The sequence below is a fragment of the Suncus etruscus genome, chromosome 3 (assembly GCF_024139225.1).
Source record: "Suncus etruscus isolate mSunEtr1 chromosome 3, mSunEtr1.pri.cur, whole genome shotgun sequence".
NCBI lineage: Eukaryota > Metazoa > Chordata > Mammalia > Eulipotyphla > Soricidae > Suncus > Suncus etruscus.
This window is the reverse complement of record NC_064850.1, coordinates 82072218-82098733: the sequence shown is the minus strand read 5'-3', so window position 1 is coordinate 82098733 and position 26516 is coordinate 82072218. Positions and strand designations below refer to the sequence as shown.

General features: G+C 36.4%; 1 protein-coding gene across 1 annotated transcript in view; it reads right to left on the bottom strand.

Moving 5' to 3' along the window:
* Window positions 1–22669, bottom strand: part of ABHD17B (abhydrolase domain containing 17B, depalmitoylase) — a 584428-nt gene extending 561759 nt beyond the window's left edge. The window contains exon 1 of the mRNA XM_049770975.1: window positions 22665–22669. The gene's annotated coding sequence lies outside the window, so the exon portion shown is untranslated. The remainder of the gene's footprint in view (window positions 1–22664) is intronic.
* Window positions 22670–26516: the final 3847 nt, after the last annotated feature.

Genomic DNA, 26516 nt, shown 5'->3' with positions numbered 1-26516 from the left:
AATAAGAATCAAGAGAATATGAAGATATAAATCAGAAAACTTCAAACTGAACTAACAGGTCCGAAAAACTCAGTATCTGAATTGAAAACCTCAATGGAAAGCCTCTCCAACAAGGTAACAGCAGCTGAGGATAGAATCAGTGAACTGGAAGATGAGATGCATAACAACTCTATATATTAGAAGAGATTGAAAAAAAAGTCTTAAAGCAAATGATCAGACAATGAAAAAATTACTCAAAGAATGTGAACAGAAGAAAATAGAAGTCTTTGATAAGCTAAGAAAAATCAACATAAGAATCATTGGAGACACAGAAACTCAGGAACAAAATCCCCAGGAAGAATCAGTAGTCAAGAATATCATTGCAGGCCAGTGTGGTGGCGCTAGAGTTAAGGTGTCTGCCTTGACAGTGCTAGCCTAGGACGGACTGTGGTTTGATCCCCCAGCTTCCCATATGGTCCCCCAAGCCAGGAGCGACTTTTGAGCACATAGCCAGGAGTTAGCCCTGAGTGTTACCGATGTGCCCCCCCAAAAAAACAAAGAATATCATTGCAGAGAAACTCCCAGAGATAAAGACTGCATGCAACAAAATATTGCATGCCAGAAGAGTACCAGCTAAAAGAGACCCAATGAAAAGCACCCCAAATATACACCCTAGTCACAATGATGATTTCCACAGATATGGATAGAGTACTGAAAGCAGAGGCCAGAACAGTGGCACAAGCGATAAGGCCTTTGCTTTGTTGGCACTAGCCTAGATCTAGTGGTTAGATCCCCTGGTGTCCATTATGGTCCCCCAAGCCAGGAGTGATTTCTGAGTGCATAGCCCTAGAGTCACTGGGTGTGGCCAAAATAAAAAAAAACACTGAAAGCAAGATCAAAAGGGGAAATTACATTAAAAGGAGCATCCTTAAGATTTAAATTAGACCAATCAAAAGAAACCCTCAAGGTAAGAGGCATTGGTGGGACACATAAATGAAATAAATGCTTTGCCTAGAATACTGCACTCACCTGACTCACTTTCAGGTTTGAAGGAAATCTACATAGCTTCACGGATAAACAATAGCTCAGAAACTTTTCAGACTCAAAACCAGCCTTAAAAAAAAAACTGAAAGGTCACTTTAAGACAAGACCGACCAACAAATACACCAAACTTTTACACAAAGATGGCACTAAATCCCATGACAATTATCTCTTACAATGTCAATGGACTAAATGCACCAGTTAAAAGACACAGAGTGGCTAAATGTATCAAAATAATGAATCCAACCTTCTGCTGCCTACAAGAAACACACCTGAAGGTCAGAACAAACATAGACTCAAAATCAAAAGCTTCAGGAAAATCATTCAAGCAAACAACATGCTTAAAAAAGCTGGAGTGGCCATATTAATATCAGATGACACAACTGTAGACTCAGAAAAGTTGTAAGGCACAAATATAGATATTTCTTGCTAATCAAGGGATATGTACAACAGAAAGAAATAACACTCCTAAACATATATGCACCCAGTGAGGAACCAGCAAAATATTTAATATTTTGACAAATAGTGTTGACAAATCTGAAAGAAGATACCAGTAGCAACACAATACTTGTGGGAGATGTCAACACTGCCCTGTCAGCACTTGGTAGGTCAACCAGACTGAAACCAAACAAAAATGTTCTAGCTCTGAATAGAGAAAGTGGCCTAGTGTATAAATACACACACACACACACACATATATATATATATATATATATATATATATATATATATATATATATATACACATATATATGTATACACCATATTTTCCAGCATATAAGATGACTTTTGAAACAAAAAAAGTCAACTGAAAATTGGGGGTCGTCTTATATGCCGAGTATATCCTGAAAAATGTTTCAATATGCCGCTAAACAAAAATTGTCTGAATATTGCCACAAAACGAATTTTCCAACTCGATCCTGCACCAATCACTGCAAGGCTGCTCGGACCGCCTCTCTAACTCAGCCAATCCAAGCAGGCTTTTTATGCATGCAAATTATACAGTGTTCTGTACCCGAATCTACACTGTAAAAAGCCTGCTTAGATTGGCCAGAGTCAGAGAGGGAGTCAATTACAGTATAACCTTTGAACTTTTGCTTATTGTGATTGGCTCACTGTGGTACATGAGCACAGGAACACATACAGCACATGCAGAACAGGAACGTTCTGTCTGATACAGTGAATATAGGCCTAAGCCTATGTTTTAACTGCCAAATTAGGGGGTCATCTTATATGCCGGCAAATATGGCATATAAATATATATATATATATATATACTGTATTTGCAATATATATATATATATATGGCAGTCCGTCCCCAGAAACCTGGATGTACATTATATTCCAATGTACATGCGTAATTTCTTCAGCATAGATCACATGCTGAGCCATAAAACATACATTCATAAAATCAAAAGGATAGAAATCATGCAGACTACCTTTGCCGATCACAAGGCACCGAAATTAGACAAAGGGACACAGAAAAAAAATTAACACCAGGACGTTAAAAAGCTTCCCACTGAACAACCAGTAGGTATGAGATGAAATCAAACTGGAAACCAAAATATTCCTAGAAACAAATAACAATGAAGACACAAATTATCTGAATTGATGGGACACAGCAAAAAAAAAAAAAACAAAAAACAAACAAACAAACAAAAAGACCTCTCTCTCTCTCCTCTCTCCATTTGTCTCTCTCCACTCTCTGTCTCTCTTCTGTTTTTCTTTCTCTGTCTGTCTGTCTGTCTGTCTGTCTGTCTGTCTGTCTGTCTATCTGTCTGTCTGTCTGACTCTTTTCTTAGATGTTCCACTAACATCAGTTAAAAAAAATAGTAGAACCTAGAAGAAAGCATTACTTCTTCCCTTACTAGTTCTAAGTTTGATTAGATTTTAGGAAAAGTTATCCAGAGGGGAAAAGAAAAGAAATAGATTACGGAAGTTGATAAAGGTTCTGAAAAAAGCAGGAGAAAAATAGAAGATATATAATAGATGAACTGCTATTGTCAAGGAGAAGCCTTATCTTTGGATGTAAAGGGAAAGAAAAGGAATAGATGCACATAGTTAGAAGAAATAAGAGGAAAAGGAGGAAAGAAGGAAGAAAGTAAAGGTGATAAAGAAAATTAAAATTGTTATTTAATTTGATTTTGGTTTTTGCAAGTTAGTGATTTAACTCAGATTTTGTGCATGCAAGGCATGTTCTTTACCATAAAGTTAGGCCTGGCAGAACTGAATTGAAAGAGATGACAGGAATTTCTAAAAATTATGTCAAGAAATGGATTAAGATAAACCCTCCAAGAGAGAAACACCAAAAGCAAATTAGCTGAGACCCCAAACTCCTGGTAACAGGAAAATGGAAGATACAGAGATATATGCAGCTGTGGTGGAGATATACATGGGCCCACCTTTCTTTCTGATTTATCCTGTAACTTGAAGCAACCAAGAGAAAGTTTTCAGGTTCCTTGGATGGTTTGAATGAATCATTCATCTGTCCAGCTATTAAGAGTTTTGAATGCATAAGATACAACAAGCACATCAAAAAGGAGCTCTCAGCAGTGAGTTTCTCTGAAGAAGGCCTCACCCAAGGGCTAGATCTGGCCTGCTCCTGCTGTGTCCCAGTTATGCCTGCCCTTTACTCTAACTTCCACTTGCAATTAAGTCACTTCTAGTTTAGAACTCTTACTGGTATTCAAACATTTTTAATACTTAGGTGAATAATTTCTATAAAATAATAATCATGAATTTATGGGGTCAAAGCAATAGCACAGCGGGTTTGGTATTTACCTTGTTCATGGCTGACCCAGCTTCAATCTCTGGCACCCCATATTGTCCCCCGAGCCTGACAAGAGTAATTTCTAAGTGCAGTGTCAGGAGTAATCCCTAAATGCCGTCATGCATGGCTAACACACATACATTCACACACACACAAACACACACACACACAATCATGAATTTAAACTTTGATTATCTTGGGTTTGATTTTTGAGTCTGGGACACAGGAGTTTTGTAATGTAGCATAAATTATATAAGCCTTTCAAATCTTCTTTATACAGAATGCAATGAAGGAAGTATTGGAAAGGGGGAAAGAAGAAATGAAAAAGTGAATTTAAATCATCTTGCAAAACAATAGTACAAAGCACCAATATACTCCACAAAAACATAATCTCAACTTTTTTTCTCTATAACTTCCTTTCTTCACCTCCTTTCTTTCCTCTCCCTGACTTAACATTTTAGTAACCAGTTTTCAGTACAGGCATGAGACTACTCAAATCAGTAATGCCATTTGAGTCATTAAAATGCAATTTAATTTTTATATTAAAATAGTAGACTTGCTAGCTCATAGTTTCAAATAATATGAAAAGATAATTAACCCCTTTTCTTCCAACCCCTAGTCTCATTCTTCATGGAAAACTTGTGGCTATTCTTAACTGCTTGAACTTTAATTATATTGTTGTCATTGCAACTTGTCTAGAAGTATGTTTATATTATTATTTCATCTTTTGTCAGTTTTAAAGATCACATACATTTGTTCATGACACTATCACCCACACCCTATCAAGGGTATATACTATTGATGTAACATCACTATTTATGTTAACCTTAATCTACTCACTAAGGTAGTATTTCTCAGATTTTTGCACTGTAAGTCAATATTTTATTTTATTTTTTTACATTATGGGCCACACCCTGTGACACTCAAGGGTTACTCCTGGTTATCCACTCAGAAGTCACTCCTAGCTTGGGGGACTAAGCTAGGACTAAGGTCGTCCTGAATTGGCCCAGTGTAAGGCAAAAGCCCTACAGCTGTGCTATTGCTCTGGACCCTCACTATTTTATTTTTTATTTTAGTTTTTAGTTTTGGAATAATACTCATTTGTGCTCAGGGCTTATTTCTGGCTCTAGGTTCACTCCTGGCAATACTAGGGATTATCTGTATAAAATAGTGTCAGATGAATGTAAGGCAAATACCTTATCCAATGTACTATCTCCTCAGTCCCAGAAATTAATATTTTATCCTATTTTCGTTCTTTATTCTTTGGAAAGGTCAATACTGAGGTTTAGAGCTATATTCTATTACTTTAAGGGCAAAGTATCTTACAGAATTACTTGGAATTCTCCTGCATGGATTTTTTTCTTTTCCCTCCTCATGCATGCTGAGTTTTATCTTATACATTCCATGTTCATATTCCATATGAACCTTTGAATATCATTTTAGACTTGGAATCAATAACACTGTACTTATTATTATATTTTCATTTGCATTATTCCAACATTGGTCACCGGGAGGTTTAAGTTGACTCTACAATTCCCTTGATATGCGTCCTTCAGTGCTGTGGGTTAAATTATTTTCTTCCTTTCTTTTTCTTTCCTTCCTTCCTTCCTTCCTTCCTCCTTCCTTCCTTCCTTCCTTCCTTCCTTCCTTCCTTCCTTCCTTCCTTCCTTCCTTCCTTCCCTCCTTTCTTCCTTCCTTCCTTCCTTCCTTCCTTTCTTCCTTCCTACCTACCTACCTTCCTTCCTTCCTTCCTTTCTTCCTTCCTACCTACCTACCTTCCTTCCTTCCTTCCTTCCTTCCTTCCTTCCTTCCTTCCTTCCTTCCTTCCTTCCTACCTTCCTTCCTTCCTTCCTTCCTTCCTTCCTTCCTTCCTTCCTTCCTTCCTTCCTTCCTTCCTTCCTTCCTTCCTTCCTTCCTTCCTTCCTTCCTTCCTTCCTTCCTTCCTTCCATTTTTCTTTCACTCTTTTTGTTATTATTTGGATATTTTCTTATATTATGACCCTATAAGATGCTCCAGAATTAACTTGAGTATTTCCTATACCATTACTATAATTAGATTTTTTTCATTGGTAAATGATAATAGAAACTAAAATCTGCGATGCATTATATGCAGTTTTCTAGACTCTCTTATCTCACTTGTATTTACCAAGTTCTAGAACTATATTAAAGACACATATACATAGCTGTAAATATTTCTTTTTCTTTCTTTATTTTTTGGGGGGTGAGGCTGAACTCAGCAGTTCTCAGGGGTTACTTCTGGCTCTGTAGTCAGGAATCACTCCTGGAGGTCTTGGGGGATTATATGGAATATAAGAATCAAATTTGGGTTAGCCACATGCGAGGCAAGTGTCCTACCTGTTGTACTATCTCTCAGCCCCCAGTAGCTGTAAATATTTCTTTATCTAACCCCCCCTCTATATATATACTCACATATATATGTATATATAGTGGTTTTTGGGCCACACCCGGTGCTCATGGGTGTGCTCATGAGTTACTCCTGGCTCTCTGCTCAGAAATAGCTCCTGGTGGGCCTGGGGGACCACATGGGATTCCTGGATTTAAACCACACTTGCAAGGCAAATGCCCTACCACTATGCTATCTCTCTGGCCCCAAGGTCACACCCAGAGGTGCTTAGGGTTTACTCCTGGTTCTGTACTCAGAAACTACTCTGGGCAGACTTTGGGCCCACATGGGAAGCTAGGAATTGAACCCAGGTTGGTTGTTGGTTGAAATTTTTGAAGCATGCTTAGCTTTGTTGATATTTAGTGTTTTAGAGTGACTTAATTGGACTATTATTGAGATAATTGCTGATATGCACATTAACTCTTTTCACTGGAGCTGATTCCCTACAAAAGTGTGTCAATATTCTCAAAATCTTAAGATCTATGTGTGTTTGTCACTTTTACATGCATTTGTGGATTAATATTCATATCCTCTAATTTTCATAATTTCCACCAGAATAGAAAATTTGTTGTAATTTTTTGATATTCTGACAATGTGCAGAAGAAATAACTCAGTGACTTGGACTACATTTAAGAATCTAAGGTGTGGATTTAAAAATTTCCCTAAAGCTCCTAAATAATATTCCTTATTTTAGTTCCCCAATTCCCTTTTATTTAAGTTCCAGAAAATAGAAATATCTAATACTTCAAATTTCTGAGACTACTATTTTAAAGATTAGGTTAGTTTTCAGCTTACCAAATTGTTGGTTAGATTTTACCTTCTTGGGCCTGTTTAATTGGGTCCTTTGTTTAATTGTCCAATTTCCTGAGTTTCTGAATTTTTTATCTTTGTATTATTTTCATTTATCTTTAGTTAAATACTTAAAAATCCCTCTATTGATGATATGTATATAGGGATTTTACATCAAGCTATCACTTTACTTTAGTTTTACAGGATTTTTTTTGGTGAAAATATTTATCCTTAGTTTAAATGCATAGTTTATGTTTTTCCAATTATATTATAACTTTTATTCTTTTGCTGTAAATATATAGAACTTAGAAAATCTCCATTGTATTTTTCTTTAGAAATTGATTAAACACTAATAGTACACCAAAGATTTCATATACTATACCTCAAATGTAACTGTCTTTATGGAGATTTTCTGCTTTCCTCATGAAAAAAGAACAAAGAGAATCTTTATAACTAGATTCTTTTGTTTTCACATCTAAATAAGCTCCTGGGAAGAGTAGCTAAACAAGTTTATTATGGTCTGTAAATCAGCAATATTAAAACTGGCATTAGTTGTTAGCAGTTAGTATTGTGAGAGTAGACCCTGTGGGGGGTCCCTGCTTTCCCTGTTCTGCTTCTCAATGAAATTAAATGAAGTTGTTAATAATTAACTTTATCAACAGATCCTTATTCACAAAGTATTGGCATTTTATTTTGAATACATTTGGCTGAATATTGGTCATGTAGCTAAACACACTTAGTTCAAGGACTCCTGAATCTCTTGCCTCTTAAATAGTTTGTGGATTAAAAATACGAAGATTAGGTCTTTTGCACATACCATTTCTTCATCTGAATATTGTTTGCTCTTAAATGAAGAATGGGGAATTTTGAGCTTTGGAATTAATGTAAAAACTCTTTTTTCTAAAATTCCCTATATTTTATTTCATTTTAATGTTTTGGCTGTTCTCTTGACCCTGAAGTTAAATATAGATTCCAAGATCTTACTGTTCATCTTACACCACAATTAATTTGTAAGCTATCAGTAAGATCAAGTTTAGTTGGTTCATTTCTACTTGTATATTTAGGCCTTCAAAATGCTCAAAGGTGATAGCCTATTTCTATGATAAAATTCGCTTAAAAGTCAGGAGCTCTTGGTCATTATACACAAATGCCATCCTTCGCTTTTCAGGAGAAAGTCCAATTTTGTCATTTATTTTCTCTGGTCTAGGATCCTTGACAGTGAAAAAGCTTAGCACATACTATCTGTGATATTGGAAAAGCCATTCTTTTTTTTTTTTTTTTTTTTTTTTTGGTTTTTGGGCCACACCCGGTGACGCTCAGGGGTTACTCCTGGCTATGCGCTCAGAAGTCGCTCCTGGCTTGGGGGACCATATGGGACGCCGGGGGATCGAACCGTGGTCCGTCCAAGGCTAGCGCAGGCAAGGCAGGCACCTTACCTTTAGCGCCACCACCCGGCCCCGGAAAAGCCATTCTTAAGAATTTCTTCTTTTGGGCCTGGAGAGATAGCACAGCGGCGTTTGCCTTGCAAGCAGCCGATCCAGGACCAAAGGTGGTTGGTTCGAATCCCGGTGTCCCATATGGTCCCCTGTGCCTGCCAGGAGCTATTTCTGAGCAGATAGCCAGGAGTAACCCCTGAGCACCGCCGGGTATGACCCAAAAAACAACAACAACAACAACAAAAAGAACCAAAAATAAAAAAAAAAAGAATTTCTTCTTTTATTTCTTAAAATATATTTTGACTACTGGAAAGAAGGTTGATCCTTTCCTTTGATTTCCCTTAGAATGTTCATGATAATATAGAAAAGGAGAAAAAGAGCACTGCATCAGCAAGTATTTTTTTCTTTCTTTTTCTTCTCTCCCATATGAAATACTTCATTGTTCTACAGCCACAATTTATTGCGGGCACTGGCAAAAGTAACCAAAGATCAGAAAAGAGTGACTACTGGCATAGTTTCAGAATGGCAAACTATGGCTAGATAGAAATACACTCATTTGTGAAAAAGGATCCCTGTTATATTTTAAGTCTAATGGGACTTGCTTTATTATTAGTGTCTTTAGTAATACTTACTCTTTTTTTTTTTTTAAATTTTTATTGTGGTAAAAGTGAATTACAAATCTTTCACAGTAATATTTAAGGCACATAGTGACAATGAATGAGGGGCATTCCTACCACCATTGTTGTCTTCCCTCCATCCCCGTTCCCAGCATGCAACTCACATCTCCCTCCTTTACCCCGTAATGCTCATGGAACTGTTCCCCACTTGTACAGCTTGTTGTAGATTGGGTATCGATTCTGTTGTTAACTTTGGATTTCGTATTCAAGTCTGATTATTTTTATTTCCACCAAATGAATATATGACTGGTCTTGGTACCATTGGAGGGGGGAAGGCAAACAAAAAAGAGAAAAACTAGGAAGAGTCTGTCTAGGTGTTATAAATATCCATTTAGAAGAAGGAAGGGAATAAAGAAAAAGATTAAAAAACAAAACAAAACAAAACAAAACAATAAAGTAGTAACAACAAAAGTACAAAAAGAATAAAGACAGAATAAACCAAAAGAACAAAACCATCAACTACAGAAAAACAAAACAAAACAACCAAAAAAAAAACCAGACCAGCAACTTCTTAAAAAGGGTTTCTTTCTTTCTTTCTTTCTTTCTTTCTTTCTTTCTTTCTTTCTTTCTTTCTTTCTTTCTTTCTTTCTTTCTTTCTTTCTTTCTTTCTTTCTTTCTTTCTTTCTTTCTTTCTTTCTTTCTTTCTTTCTTTCTTTCTTTCTTTCTTTCTTTCTTTCTTTCTTTCTTTCTTCTTTCTTCCTTTCTCTTTCTTCTTTCTTTCTTTCTCTTTCTTTCTTTCTTTCTTTCTTTCTTTCTTTCTTTCTTTCTTTCTTTCTTTCTTTCTTTCTTTCTTTCTTTCTTTCTTTCTTTCTCTCTTTCTTTTTCTTTCTCTTTCTTTCTTTTTTCTTTCTTCCTTTCTCTTTCTTTCTTCTCTCTTTCTCGCTCTTTCTCTCTCTCTTTTCTCTCTCTCTTTCTTTCTTTTCTTTCTTTCTTTCTTTCTTTCTTTCTTTCTTTCTTTCTTTCTTTCTTTCTTTCTTTCTTTCTTTCTTTCTTTCTTTCTTTCTTTCTTTCTTTCTTTCTTTCTTTCTTTCTTTTTTCTTTCTTCCTTTCTCTTTCTTTCTTCTCTCTTTCTCGCTCTTTCTTTCTTTCTTTCTCTCTCTCTTTCTTTCTTTCTTTCTCTTTCTTTCTTTCTTTCTTTCTTTCTTTCTTTCTTTCTTTCTTTCTTTCTTTCTTTCTTTCTCTTTCTTTTTTCTTTCTTCCTTTCTCTTTCTTCTCTTTCTCGCTCTTTCTCTCTTTCTTTCTCTCTTTCTTTCTCTCTTTCTTTCTTTCTTTCTTTCTTTTTTTCTTTCTTTCTTTCTTTCTTTCTTTCTCTTTCTTTTTCTTTCTCTTTCTTTCTTTTTTCTTTCTTCCTTTCTCTTTCTTTCTTCTCTCTTTCTCGCTCTTTCTTTCTTTCTTTCTTTCTTTCTTTCTTTCTTTCTTTCTTTCTTTCTTTCTTTCTTTCTTTTTCTCTCTCTCTTTCTTTCTTTCTTTTCTTTCTTTCTTTCTTTCTTTCTTTCTTTCTTTCTTTCTTTCTTTCTTTCTTTCTTTCTTTCTTTCTTTCTTTCTTTCTTTCTTTCTTTCTTTCTTTCTTTCTTTCTTTCTTTCTCTCTCTCTTTCTTTCTTTCTTTCTCTTTCTTTCTTTTTTCTTTCTTCCTTTCTCTTTCTTCTCTTTCTCGCTCTTTCTTTCTTTCTTTCTTTCTTTCTTTCTTTCTTTCTTTCTTTCTTTCTTTCTTTCTTTCTTTCTTTCTTTCTTTCTTTCTTTCTTTCTTTCTTTCTTTCTTTCTTTCTTTCTTTCTTTCTTTCTTTCTTTCTTTCTTTCTTTCTTTCTTTCTTTCTTTCTTTCTTTCTTTCTTCTTTTTTCCTTTCTTTCGCATAGGCACGGTAAATATTTGGGAAATTAGAATGGAAATTCCCTTGGGCTAAGAGATACAGGGTTTCTCCTCCCTCAAAGCATATTGCCATGGGAACAACTACAGACTCCATATTCACTGATTTACACACCCCAGTGTCTTTTTATGGTGCCAGAAAACTTTCCACTCAGATGTGGGTTATTGCATCCAACTCTCTACTGGAGATCTTGTTATTTGCAAAGGTCATAGGTTGAAGCCTAGGAGGGAGTTTTTCTTTACAGTTCCAGGGGTTCTGTTCCATCACTGTTGTAATCATTCTTCTGTAATTAATAGTCTAGGATTTTGTTCAGATCCTAGGACAGAGCCTAGGGTATAGCCTTTCAGCATGGTTCCAGAATTTCTGCACAGTCTCAGTTGTCAAAGTCAGACCTCTGGAATTAGAGATCTTGGTTTATGTACAAATTCTTGGTCGAGGCCTAGGCTAGAAACTTCCTCATTGGTCCCTCAATAGGTTCTATCCAGACCATGTTTGTCAAAGTCAGTCTTCTGTAAATATTAATTTTGGGTTTTACTTAAGGCAAAAGATGACATGTCTCCCAATTGTATCATACCATTAGGTGGTGAGATAGGGCAGCCCTCTCTTAGCTCAAGTTGTTGCCATTTCCTCATGTCAGGATGTCCATGATCTATTCATCTGTTGTTGGGCATTGATATTGGTTTCAATTTTTGGCTATTGTGCTGAGTGATGTGATAAATAGTGGACTGCATACATACTTTGGGATGAATATTCTTCCATTTTGGGGGTAGATACCCAGGAGTGTGTTTGCTGGATCATATGGCAACTCAATTCTGAGTTTACTAAGCACCCTCCTTACTGATTTTCATAGGGGTTGGACCAGGCAGCATTCCCAGCAACAGTGGATGAGAGTTCCTTTTTACCACATCCTTGCCAACAGAGACTGGTCCCATATTTTTGATGTGTGTCATCCTCACTGGTGTTAGGTGGTACCTCATTGTTGTCTTGATTTGAATTTCTTTAATGATGAGTGATGGTGAACACTTTTTCATATGTCTTTGTCCATCTGCTAGTCTTCCTTGGAAAAGTGTCTATCATTTCTTCTCCCCATTTTTCTATGGCTTTGTTAGGTTTTGTGTGGGTTTTGTGGCTTTATTAGGTTTTTGTGTCTGAATGCTTTGTATGACCTAGATAACAATCTTTTATCTGATGTGTTGAGTGTAAACAAATTTTTCCATTCTGTTAGCTGGCTTTTAGTTTTCTTTTGCCATACAGAAACTCTTTAGTTTCATGTAGTCCTATTTATTTAAATTTAATGCCATTACTCTTGCCATTGGCATTCCATCATCAAAGACTTTTTTGAGGTATAAGTCTTGTAGTGTTCTGACTATTTTTCCCTCAATGAACTTTATAAATTTTGGGCATGATTTCCAGGTCTTTAATCCATTTTGAGTTGATATTTACATAGGGTGTGAGGTATGGATTGATCTTTAGTTTTTTACAGGTGGTTATCCAGTTATTCCAACACCAAAGAGATTGTTTTTTTCAATTTCAGGTTCTTGGATCCTTTGTCAAATATAAGTTGACTGTACATTTGGGGGTATACCTCTGGATATTCTGTTCTAACCACTGGTCTGAAACTCTGTCTTTGTTCCCATACCATGCTGTTTTGATGACTATGGCTTTATAATAAAGCTTTAGTTTAGGTAGAGAAATGCCACCCAGTTTCTTGTTTTTCAGTATGGATTTGGCTAACCTAGTTCTTTTGTGATTCCAGATGAACTTTATTGATTGTTCTAGTTTCTTTAAAAAAAATGTCTGAATTTGTACAGGGATTGTGTTGAATCTATATAGCAATTTAGATAAGATAGACATTTTGATTATGTTGATTCTTCCTACTCATGGGCAAAGGCTGTTCTTCCATTTCCTTAGGTCTTCTGCAATTTCTTTCTGAAGTGTCTTGAAGTTTTCATGGTATAGGTCTTTCACTTCTCTTGTCAGGTTGATTCTCAGGTACTTGATATTTTTAGTTACTATTTTAAATGGGATTGACTCCTTAATGTCTTTTTTCTCTTCATTATTTATATAGAAGAATGCTATTGTCTTTTGTATATTACTTTTGTAGCCAGCCACTTTGCTGTATTGGCTTATTGTTTCTAGAAGTTTTACTGTGGACTCTTTAGGGGTTTCTATGTATATCATCATATCATCTGCGAAAAGAGATCATTTGACTTCATCTTTCCCTATCTGGATTCTTTGAATTCCCTTCTCTTGTCTGATAACTATTGCTAGTACTTCTAATAATATGTTGAGTTAGAAAGTGGGCAGCCTTGTCTAGTTCCTGGCCTTAGTGGAAATATTTTCAGTTTTTTGTCGTTAAGGATAGATAATATTTTTCTTTCGAAAAACCAACTCTTGGTCTCATTGATTTTTTGTATTGTTTACTTTGTTTCTATGTTGTTTATTTATGCCCTGATTTTTATTATTTATTTTCTTCTGGCTGCATTTGGGTTTATTGTTAGTTGTTAAGTAGCATGTTGTTTAATTTCTAGGTGTTGGATTTTCTCCACAATTTCTTTTTTTACAATCAATCTTGATCTCTGTTGCAAAATGATCTGATCGTGTGCTTCAAATAATCCTTATGTTTGTGACTTTGTCAAGTTAGATTTGTATCCTAAGGCATGGTCTATTCTAGAGAAGGTCCCATGTGCACTTGAGAAGAATGTATATTCTTCTCTCGGGGTGGAGAGCTTTGTATAGGTCTGCTAGTCCTATTTCCTCTAATTTCTCATATAGGGCTCTATGTCTTTGCTAGTTTTCTGCCTAGTGATGGATCTGTCTAGTGATGATATTGGAGTATTGAAATTTCCTATGACTATCACATTTCCTTTCATATGTTTCTCTAGATTGTGAGCAAATGCCTTACATATTTTGCTGGCTCTACAGTCGGTGCATAGATATTGATCAAAGTTAGTACTTCTTGATCTAATGTTCCCCTGACCAATAAGTAGTGACCCTTTAGGTATCTGAGCACTTTCTTGAGGTTAAATGCAATTTGGTCTGATATAAGAATGGCTGTTCCAGCTTTTTTTTGTTTTCCATAGGCTTGTAATTGATTTCCATTCTTTAATTCTAAGCCTGTGCCTATCTTGTTCTTTTAGGTGTGTTTCTTGGAGGCAGCATATATCTGGTTTCTGTTTTCTGATTCACCCCTCTATTCTTTGTCTTTTAATGGGGGAATTTAGTCCATTGACATTTAAGGAGATTACCACCAGAGAGGAGTGTTGTGATATTGTACTCAGTAGAGTGGTTTGAGGGAAGGGGGGTGGGGCCTCAAACCTGCCCAAAAGGTCCCAGGCACAGGTGCTCATCTTTCCTGTCGATAATACTTATTCTTGACTTAATAAAAAGTAAACCCTTTAAATGGACTTTACAAACTCACAACACAATGGATAGTTGTCAACAATGACTAGGTGTTTTTAGAGTAAGTGAAAAATGTAACAGTCTATTTCTTAATTTCTTTATTTAAACACCATGATTACAAACATGATTGTAATTGGGTTTCAGTCATAACAAGAACACCCCCTTCATCGGTGCAACCTTCCCATCTCCAATGCCCCCAACTTTTTCCTCCCCCACCACCAGCTTGTATTCGAGACAGGCTTTCTACATCCCTCACTCACTGACATTGTTATGATAGTTCTCAGCATATTTATTTCTCTACTGCACTCACCAATCTTTGTGGTGAGCTTCATATCTTGAGCCAGTCCTTCTGGCCCTCATCTCTGGGAATTATTTCAATATCTTTAATTTTTCTTAAAACCCATAGATGGTGCAAGGGTTTCTCAGTTTAATGCTTATGTTTGAACCAGGTCACAGGGATTGTTGGACCTGTTCTTGCGGCCCCCTTATGCACTGATAACACCAGGTGGCATTATTCCTTGTTTGCGTGGGCACATTAAAATGGAAAATACTATACATACAAATAAGTTCTTATCTAATAGATATGGGAACCCACTAATCTTGTGGTGCAATGGAACCTTACAAATCCTGAACATTAACATGATGACCTGGCACAGGCCTCAGAGGTTTGGGCATTTTCCAGTCACCCCTGAACCAGGGAAGCCATTTATGAAATATTCAACGTTGTTTACATCACCTGGAAGCAATCCTCTACTGGGGAAGACCCTACTGCTGCTCTGACACTGATTTACTCAAAAGAGTCTTTCCTTAACACTGAGAAGATTTAAACAACAACAACAACAATGACTTGCGTACTGGACAGAGCTTTCTGCATTGGCCGTTAATTGTGAGATGAAATTAGATGCCGCTCTGCACCATCCTGACTTCAATGTGGGATGTACAGATTCCAGGACCTTCAATGCAGAGGCATGAGATCAACAACAGAGACTGTGAAAGGTATAACTGTATGGGCACTGCAGACAATGACCGGGATTGGACAAACTGGCTTGCCTGGAGCCTAGAAATGGTCTTCTGTCAGGAAACTTCAGGGGTAGGGTCTCCTTGTACTTAGGCCAAAGTTTTTCCTTTCTATGACCCCCATACTTTGGTGGGCTCATGCAAACAATAATTGCCACACTAACATTGTTTTTACAGTGCTCCTTTGACTCCAAATCTTAAAAAAAGTTGATGGTCACGATCACTAACAGATATAAATAGCACAAACCTGAGAACAACAATCCATGATAATTTATAAGAATTGTGTCCTTAAGCGATATGGAGATTCCTCCAAAAACTGGAAATTGAGCTCCCATACAACCCAGCTATACCACTTCTAGGGATATACCCTAGGAACACAAAAATACAATACAAAAACCCCTTCCTTACACCTATATTCATTGCAGCACTATTTACCATAGCAAGACTCTGGAAACAGCCCAGATGCCCTTCAACAGACGAATGGCTAAGAAAACTGTGGTACATATACACAATGGAATATTATGTAGCTGTCAGAAGAGATGAAGTCATGAAATTTTTCTATACATGGATGTACACAGAATCTATTATGCTGAGTGAAATAAGTCAGAGAGAGAGAGAGAGAGAGAGAGAGAGAGAGAGAGAGAGAGAGAGAGAGAGAAACGCAGAATGGTCTCACTCATCTATGGGTTTTAAGAAAAATGAAAGATATTCTTGCAATTATAATTTTCAGACACAAAAGTAAAAGGAGCTGGAAGTTCCAGCTCACCTCAGGAAGCTCACCACAAAAAGTGATGAGTTTAGAGAAATAACTACATTTTGAACTGTCCTAATAATGAGAATGTATGAGGGAAATGGAAAGCCTGTCTAGAGTACAAGCGGGGGTCAAGTGGGGAGGAGGGATATTTGGGACATTGGTGATGGGAATGTTGCACTGGTGATGGGTGGTGTTCTTTACATGACTGAAACCCAAACACTATCATGTATGTAATCAAGGTGTTTAAAAAAAAAAGAATTGTGTTCTTGTGGTGTCTTATAAATAATGCACTGTATGCAGTATTGAGTAGTTGCATCATGCTGATATATTTAATTTTGTGTGTATCCTGTAATTATGTAATGTTTTCAGAGATCTTGCTGTAAAGATCAAGATATACCTTTGATGTACTATACTAAGCATTGAATGTGTTTGAGTTTAGAAGGGTAATACTTCCTTATTAAAAAAAAAAGAATTAAAAAAAAAGAAAAAACCCATAGATGAATAAAACTATTCTATATCTCTCTTCCTCTGACTTATTTCATTCAGCATATTAGATTCCATGTACATCCATGTATAGGAAAATTTCATGACTTTATCTCTCCTGACAAATGCATAATATTCCACTGTGTATATGTACCACAGTTTCTTTAGCCATTCATTTGTTGAAGGGCATCTTGGTTGTTTCCAGTGTCTGGCTATTGTAAATAGTGCTGCAATGACTATAGGTGTGAGGAAGGGATTTTTGTATTGTATTTTTCTGTTCCTAGGGTATAGGAATGGTATAACTGGATCAAATGGGAGCTCAATTTAAAGTGTTTTGAGGAATCTCCATATTGTTTTCCATAAAAGCTGGAGTAGAGGACATTCCCACCAGCAGTGAATGAGAGTTCCTTTCTCTTCACATTCCCACCAGCACTGATTGTTCTTGTTCTTTGTGATGTGTGCCAGTCTCTGTGTTGTGAGATGATACCTCATTGTTGTTTTGATTTGCATCTCCCTGATGATTAGTGACGTGGAACATTTTTTCATGTGTCTTTTGTCCATTTGTATTTCTTCTTTGAGAAATTGTTCATTTCTTTCTGCATTTTTTGATGGGGTTAGATGTTTTTTTCTTGTTAAGTTCTGTCAGTACTTTGTATATCTTAGATATTAATCCCTTATCTTATGGGTATTGTGTAAAATAGCTTCTCTCATTCTGTGGGTGGCTTTTGTAGCCTAGGCATTATTTCCTTTGAGGTGCAGAAGCTTTTCAGCTCAATGTAGTCCCATTTGTGTATCACTGCTTCGACTTGTTTGGAGAGTGCTATTTCTTCCTTGATTTGCCTCTAGTCTCAAAGTCATGGAGTGTTTTACCTACGTGTTGTTCTATATACCTTTAGTGTAACAATATATATATATATATTTTTTTTAACCAATTTACCTACCCAGGTAGTCTTCTTCCTACCTCTTTATTATTTTTTAATTTAATTGAAACTATTTTGATGTACTAAGTCCTTCACAGTTGGGTTTTAGACATACAATGAATCAGGGCCAATCCCATCACCAGTGTCCACCCCCCTCCACCATGTTCCCAGAGTGTATCTATTCATATGAAAAGTTATTTGTGGGTTAATTCGTCTTTATTCTAATCTAACCTGGCAGTATAACAGCCCATTTTAAGTTTAGATGATTAAAGTTTGGGTCTCTTGATTCCATTGTTGTTGACATTGACTTGGGTATTTAGTTCTATTTATTTATTTATTTATTTATTTATTTATTTATTTATTTATTTATTTATTTATTTATTTATTTATTTATTTTGGTTTTTGGGTCACAACCGGCTGTGCCCAGGGGTTTCTCCTGGCTCTATGATCAGAAGTCACTCCTGGCAGGCTCAGGGGACCATATGGGACGTCAGGATTTGAACCACCGACCTTCTGCCTGCAAGGCAAATGCTTTACCTCCATGCTATCTCCCAGGCCCCTTATTGATTTATTTTTAATATCTACCAATGCACCTAAAACCTGATGCCCATCCTTTCATATTTGTTTTCTCTTCATTCAGTTTCTTTTATTCTCCTTAAGACCCCTTCCATTTAAACCATTGCATTTCTTCATTCAGTTATTCTAATTTTTTTTTTTTTTTTTGGTTTTTGGGCCACACCCGGCATTGCTCAGGGGTTACTCCTGGCTGTCTGTTCAGAAATATCTCCTGGCACGCACGGGGGACCATATGGGACACCGGGATTTGAACCAACCACCTTTGGTCCTGGATCGGCTGCTTGCAAGGCAAATGCCGCTGTGCTATCTCTCCAGGCCCTATTTTTTTTTTTTCTTTTTTAATGGGCCATGCTTGGTGCTTGGTGGTGCTCAGGAGTTACTCCTAGCCCTGCACTCACAAATCACTTCTAGCAGGCTCAGGGGACTGTATGGGTTGCTGGGGACAGAATACGGACCCATCTGGGTCTGTTGCATTTAAGGCAAAAGACCTACCACTGTGCTTTGCTCCAGCCTTACATGCAATTATTCTCAATACCACATATAAGTGATATTATTCTGAATTTATCCTTTTTCTGGATTATTTCATTTAGCATAATATTCTCCAGATTCATCCCTATTGCAGCAAATTATATGTTTGCATCCATTTCTTGTGATATATGGTATTCCATTATGTAAATGTACCACATTTTCATGATTCATTTATCTATTGTTGGACATCAAAGTTGATTCCAAGATCTTAATTATTGTACTAACTGCTGCAATGAATAGCAGTGTGCATACATCCTTTTGGATAAGTGTTTTTCTGTTCTGGAGATTGATACTCAAAAGAGGGATTGATTTTTGGAATGTATGGAAGCTCAATTTTGAGTTACTGAGAACCTTCCATACTGTTTCCATATGGGTTGGATCATGCAGCAATCCCACTAGCAGTGGATGAGAGTTAATTTGTCACCACATCCCTGACAATGGAGATTGTTACCAGTATTTTTGATATGTGCCATCCTCACTGGTTTTAAGATGATATCTCATTGTTGTCTTGATTTGGATTTCCCTAATGAAAAAGTCATGATGAGCATTTTGTTCATGTGTCTGTTGGCCATCTGTTGGTCTTCCTTAGAGAAGTATTCATTTCCTTTTCTAATTTTTTAATAGTATTTATAGGTTTTATGCAATTAACTTTTGTACTTTGTAAATCCTAGATATCAAACTATCTGATATGTTTAGAGCAAAAATTTTCTCCCAATCAGCTGTTTTCTAATTTTAACACATATTTCTGTTGTCATAATTTTTTTTAATTTGAGTAGCCCCCTTTATTTAGATTTGATGTGATAACACTTGCATTGGCATCTTATCATCAAAGACTTCTTTGAGGTCTAAGTCTTGGAGTGTTCTGCCTATGTTTTCTTCTATGAACTTTATAGATTCAAGTCTAATCTCAAAGTCTTTTAGACCTGCCTCTTTATTTATTTTGTTTTTCCCAGGGATGTGTTTTTATTTCACTCCTTGCTTTTAGTTTTGGGAAATAAAAATGTAGATATACACATGAAAGAAAGTGAGAATATGTACTTAGATATTCTTTTGCTCTCCTGGTAATACATTCTGTGGTGTGGCTGCTCTTGTATATTGACAAGATTATCTAAATTAGGAAGTTTTAGCACAGAAATGTCATGCTATGTCAGAAGAGTCTTGGGAGGAAATGCATGGTATGTGCAATCTAGAATTAGTAAGGGTGTTGGAGGACGGTTGTGAATTCATATGAAAAGTTATTTGTGGGTTAATTAGAGGACTAATCAGTATCACTTTGATTGTGCTAGTGTGAGGTAGGTAAATTATTAATTTAAATAAGATTAGCCTCATTTTATAATGTAACTGCTCACATAGCAAAAATTCCACATTTAATGGTAAAGGCCCAGTGAAAGATTTTATGCTGATGATTTTCTCAGAAGTGACTGGAATTCTTACTTACCCATGGAGCAGTAAAGGACTTCAGAATTTCAGCTTTTAATAGAATGAATTTGAAGTGATCAAGACACAATAGTGTTCAAGTGGAAGGTCTACTTTTTGATGAGAGGACTGTGCCCGATGCATGTAGCAAGGAGCTACTAATACATTAGTCAGGGCTCTGAGAGAGATAAAGTGAAAAGAAAGTGATTGGACAGAACAATGAACCACAAAGCTTCCAAGCCTGGAACACTGAAACACACCAATAAAGACCTTCCTGGTCTTATAATAAGATTATGTTCTGATAAATTCATGAAAAGGTAAAAATAACCCAAGTTGAAAATGGCCAGGAAGCTTTGGCTGTCTGCCATTGTCCAACTTCACAAGAGTAGGCAGTTTCTGCTGAATGCTTAATACTTTTATACCTATGCCCTACATAAAATTGAAAAAGCCTAAATTGAACAGTGTAAGTTTAGCAATGGTGTGTACTTAATGATAATTTTTTTTGTTTATTTTAGGGGGGGCTCATCCCGCAGTGCTCTGGGTTACTTTTGGTTCTGTGTTCAGAAATTACTCCTTGCAAGCTCGGAAGATCATATGGGATGCTGGGGATCGAAACTAAGTCAGTCCTGGGTCATTCCTGTGCAAGGCAAACACCCTACTGCTGTGCTACCGCTCTGGCCCTTAATGAAAAAATTAAGGATATGTCTATGAGTATACAGAGAAAGTCAGAAATATTTGAAAAATAAAACCAATGAAATGCAGCATTATAGTTTTTTTTTGTAGTGAATATATACCATTTACTTATTGAAAAAAATGTAGTGGTGTTGGAATTAATTTTTTCATGAGAACCATCATTATGTTTTATTTTTTAAAATAATATCTTTATTTAAGCACCGTGATTACAAACATGTTTGTAATTGGGTTTCAGTCAAAAAAGAACACCTCCCCCTTCACCAGTGCAATATTTCCATCACCAATGTCCCCCATCTCCTTCCTCCCTCACCCCCTACCTGTATTTAAGACAGGCATTCTATTTCTCTCACACAATGTCATTGACATGATTGTTGTTAGTATAGTTATTTCTCTAACTGAACTTATCACGCTGTGGTAAGCTTCATATCATGGGCTTGTGCTTCCAGCTCTCATCTCTATTGTCTCTGGGTATTATTACAATCGTGTCTTTTATTTTTCTTAAAACCCATAAATGAGTGAGACTATTTCGTGTTTATCTCTCTTCTGACTTATTTCAGTCAGAATAATAGTTTCCATGTCTATCCATGCATAGGAAAATTTCATGACTTAATTTTTTCTCAAGTATCATGATGACTGCATTGTATTCTATTGTGTATATGTGCAATTACTTGTGTCTTCCAAAAGAGTTCCAATTTATTTCTTCCCAAGTGGGATCATGATTTCAGAAAGAATAGAATATTGGGACAGAAAAATAATGCATGTTTTTTTGTGTAGAAGGCCTGAGTTTGGCCTCAGGTGCTGCATGGTTCCTAGACACCACTATCTTGAACACAATGGCAAGAGTATTCCTATGTTTTCACAAAAGCCAAAAAAAGGGGGGGGGGCAAAAAAATCACAGGATAATATGGAATCTGGTTTTAATTCACTGGCTCCTTTTTAAGACTTTAATTACATTACATTTGACCCATTTTTGCAAATATAATTTTAGCACACATTATATAACTTTGTTCTTTTTGAAAAATAAGTAATACAATTTTGATTTATTTATATGGTAGATATTTTTGATTTCATGAAAACTAAGTATTTACCAAGGACCTTGGGCTTTTTGGCAAAATATCTGGAAAACTCAGCAGCAAGGTTGGTTTCTTGTTTATTTATTCAGTCTTCCTAGTATTTCAGTCACCGTTTTTTTTTTTTTTAAATAAAGCTATTATTTTAGTCTCTAACCAATATCCCACAGGGAAACTGAATGTTTTGGTTTGTATGTATTAAAAATACAAATAGTTTCAAAGGTAAAATATCCAGGAAAAACTCTTTACTAAGAATTTTCTCAGAATTTACTAAAAATTTTCTCAAAAAGTTCTAGAGTCAATAACAGGTTCTTTTAAGCATGAGAAAAGATAAGACAGATAATTTTGTAGTAGACCAGATATTTTTTTTTGAGGGGTGCTGCACTGTACTCAGGAATCACTCTGGCAGACCATATGAAATACAAGAAATTAAACCCAGTTCAGCTTTCTGCATGGCAAATTTTTATACCATATTTCTGTATTAGTGCTGTATTATTTCCCTGGCTCCCTAAATGGATTTTTTTTAATGATACAATGAATTGGAAGCTTCCAAGAGCAGTCAGATAGAGCTCAAGGAGATTTTGATGAAGCTCTTATTTACTAATGAAAGAACTGTACTACATCCTAACACACGGCTGAAATAACAAAGATATGGTGGAAGTAAAATTAATTATATAGGTACATATGAATGATTCTTTTTCTTCTTCCTCTTTTTGTGGATTCTTCCTTTCTCATCCTGATCCTCTTCTTCTTCATTCTTCTCCTGTCTTCCTCTTCCTCCTCCTCCTTCTCCTCCTTTTTTCTTTCATTTTTCTCCTTTCTTTCCTCTTCCCAAAGCCAGACATGCACCGGACTTAATCCTGGCACCATGTTTGTAGATTATGCCTGGCAGTGCTTAGGCGACTATAATCAATGCTGAGAATTAAATGGGGATTGGCCCAAAACAAGACAAACACCAAGTGCAAAGAAAGCATTAGAATAATAATCTGTATTCTGGGATTTTTGCAGGTATAAGCTAGACTTGCTCTCCTTTTCTCTTTTTTTCTTTTTCTTTCTTTGGGGGGCCACACCCAGTGATGCTCAGGGGTGACTCTTGGCTATGTGCTCAGAAATTGCTTCTGGCTAGGGGATGAGATGCCAAGGATCAAACCAAGATCTGTCCTGAATTGGCCGCTTGCAAGGCAAATGCCCCACTACTGTGCTATCCCCCAGCTCCTCCTTTTCTTAAATTTAATTAAATATTTTTTAGATTCCTTTTTTAAATTTATTTAAAGAAAATGCATCACATAGTTGACATAACTGATTATAATACATTTCTTTCAAGATGACAGAAAGCAAAGTTATTAAAAATAGAAAATAGAAAAAAAAAACAAAAGGAAGAGAAAAGAAGAAAAAGTTCAGTAGCAAGTATATTTGTGAAAATTATTGTATCACCAATGAACTCATTAAAGCAATAGCAGAAAATTTAGTTAGCTCTTCTTTTTTATTTTAAAGATAAGAGTTAAAAATACAGTAAAAAGGTGTGTGGTGGGGGGCAGTTGTTGTTTGCATAGGCCTAGCAAAATATGGGAGAAATAGAAAGAAAAAGCCTTGGCCTAAATACTGGTAAACCTTATCTCTGAAGCATTCTGGCATAAGACCAACTCTGGGCTCCAGGCATATTAGGTTGTCTAATTCGAGTCATGTAGTCCCAATAAAAGTTTTATGTACAATTATCGTACAATCACGGTTGTTGGTGTCAGGTTTCTGTAGTTAGAGATCCTGGTTTCTGTACATATCCTACATTGAAGTCAGGATGATGTGGAGTGTCCTCTGGTTTCACCTCACCATTAGAGGGCAATGCGGAGAGCCCTGCCCTGAAAGCAGGTTGCTCCAGTTGCTTAGTCGTCTGGGTGTTAAAAGAACCCTCTTTGGGTGGATGCCAGGGAAGCAGTAGGGTCTTCCCTGGTAGAGGTTTGCTTCCTGGTGATGTTATAGGCAACCATGGTTATTTCCATAGATGGTATAGTTCAGGGGTAAATAGACAATGTCCATTCTTCTGAGGCCTAAGCCAAGTCATTATGACAATGTTCAGGCCCCACTGCATTATAAAATCTGTGTGTTTCTATCTCTATTAGATAAGGACTTGTTTGCATATGTAATATATACCATTTTAATGTGCCTATGCAAAAAAGGAACAATGCCACAAGATATAATTGGTACATATGGGGGCCAAGGTAACAAGTCCAACCATCCCTATCACTAGGTTCTAATATGAACTCTAAACAGAGAGACTTTTCTACCAGCATTCTTTATTGAACAGGTCACAGACACACACACACACACACACACATACGCTGGGGGAAATTGTCACAATATAAGAGGATATTCAATAAAGATTATACCTGTTAAGGGAATACATCTAAAGAAATATTCAAAGGAGATATACATATCCCTTTTAAGTCTTTAGAAATAGTTGAGGTGGGGGGGGTGTAAAATCTGGAGTACCACATCAATTTGTGATTTGGCCTTGTAAAATCTGAAAAATGACTCCCAGCAGTCACATATCAGGAAATGTACTTGAGCAGGGGACTTCTCAGAAACTGAATCTGGTTGCAAGCAAAGGTCCACAGTGAAGGGAGGTAGAGAAAAAGATGCTGCTGAGAACAAATCAATAAGAACAGAGTATTTGTTTCTTCTCGGACTGAGAAGCTGGCTGGCAGCTGTCCGGAGTGGGAATAATGATCTGCTTCATGAGGAGTCAAAAATTGAGGGTAAAAAAGGTTAAATGTAGGGTGATAACAGGTGGAAGTGAGAGAGTGAAGGACTTTAAAGGAGTTTGTAGGTGGTGAGCAAAGGGGGGAAGGACAGTATACAGCATAGGTAGTCTGTATATTGCTAACGTACATTAAACAGACATAGGTAAGGCGTAACTGTACGCTCATGTGTTTATATCAGCAGACACTAAGGATCAACACATGGGTTACAGTCAAAAAGTTGACTCAGATGAAATGGAATAGAATGCTTAAAAAATAAAATAAGATGAAGCTCACAAGTCTGATATAAAGATTTTCTATTTTCTAGGCCAATAATGCTCAGTAAGGATAGACTATACTGATGAGAGGCTTCATGGATTAGATTGTGTGTAGGACGTTGCTAAAAAATGTCATAATGTTCAGGTCTAGAAAGCTAAGTGATATGGTAATGAGCACTTATGTGGAGTCTATACCATGAAATAGACATATGTCACAGAGGACATTGGCCAGACATTGGTATGGCGATCACTCATGTACGTATGCATATTGGCAGACACTGAGGATAGATTCATGGGTTACAGTTGAAAAGCTGACCCAGGTACAGTGAGATAGGACACTTTAAAAAAGAGTAAATAAGATAAAATAAAATAAAAAGAAGAAAAAATCATATATTATCATATTTATGAATATATATGAAGCCGGCTAGTCTGGTGCAAAGGTTTTTCATTTTCTAGACCAATGACGGTTAGTAATGGTAAACTTATACAAAATTGTTAAAAACTATCATAATTTTCAAGTCTAGAAAGCTAAGTGATATGGTAGTAGACCCTGTATGTGGAGTTTATACCATGAAATATTGCTCAGTGATTCTTGAGCATATCGTTTTCTTTTCTAAAAGCATTCTAATATTATGAGCACTCTGATATCCTGTTAAATTATACTTTTCATACTCCATTTTGAGAATGGAGACTGATGGGAAAGAAAGTTGCCGATGACTTCCCCAAGCCCATCCCACTTGTTTTGGGTGGGGGGTGGTAAAGGCCTGGTGTCCTCTTTAAAGTCCTCCCTGGCACCCACCTCACTGGTTCAGTGGTGGCCCTGAATTCCAGGAGGAAGAAGAGGGAAGACTGTTGGGGGAGCAGGAGCCTCATAGCCCAATTTAAACTTGTTAGAAGGCATTAGGCTTGAGGCTTCTAAGTTCCCCATGCCAGCAAAAGGCCTAATTTTTTTTTAAATAGCATGCAACACTTAGTTGTCATAGTTGAGATTAGTATACTTGGTTTTTTTATTTTGGTTTTTGGCTCTTTGGGTCACACCTGGCAGTGCTCAGGGATTACTTCTGGTTCTAGGCTCAGAAATCGCCCCTGGCAGGCACAAGGGACCATGTGGGATGCCAGGATTCGAACCACTATCCTTCTGCATGAAAGGCAAATGCCTTATCTCCATGCTATTTCTCCAGCCCCAGTATACTTGTTTTAAGATAAATGAGAGAAAAATTTAAAAATAAGAAAGAGAAGAGAAGAAAAAAAAGTACAGTAACAAAATTTTGAAAATCCTTACATCATTAAGGTCATTAAGATGTTGTTAAAAGATTTAGTAAACTCTTGTTGCCAGCTGACCATTTTATTTGTTTCTGAACATTAAGTGACTTTACCTATATATTAGCATCTGAGTTGATGTATTTTTTCAGGGGTGATAGTATTAAACAAATGAAGTTATGGCACAGCAACAAATGTAGCCAAGAAGTCTAGGAGTCCAAAGAACTATTACTGACACTATTGCTTTTATGGAAAAATTTTTTTTGCTGCAACAAGATCTTCTGTTACTAGAAGTACAAGAAGTCAGGGAGAAGGAATCCACACTCACTACAAAAAGTCCTGGTGATATCAGCTGAATCACTAAATAATCATTATTCCAAACTAGAAACAAGTAAAGGGGAGGAAGAAAGACATTATGGGTT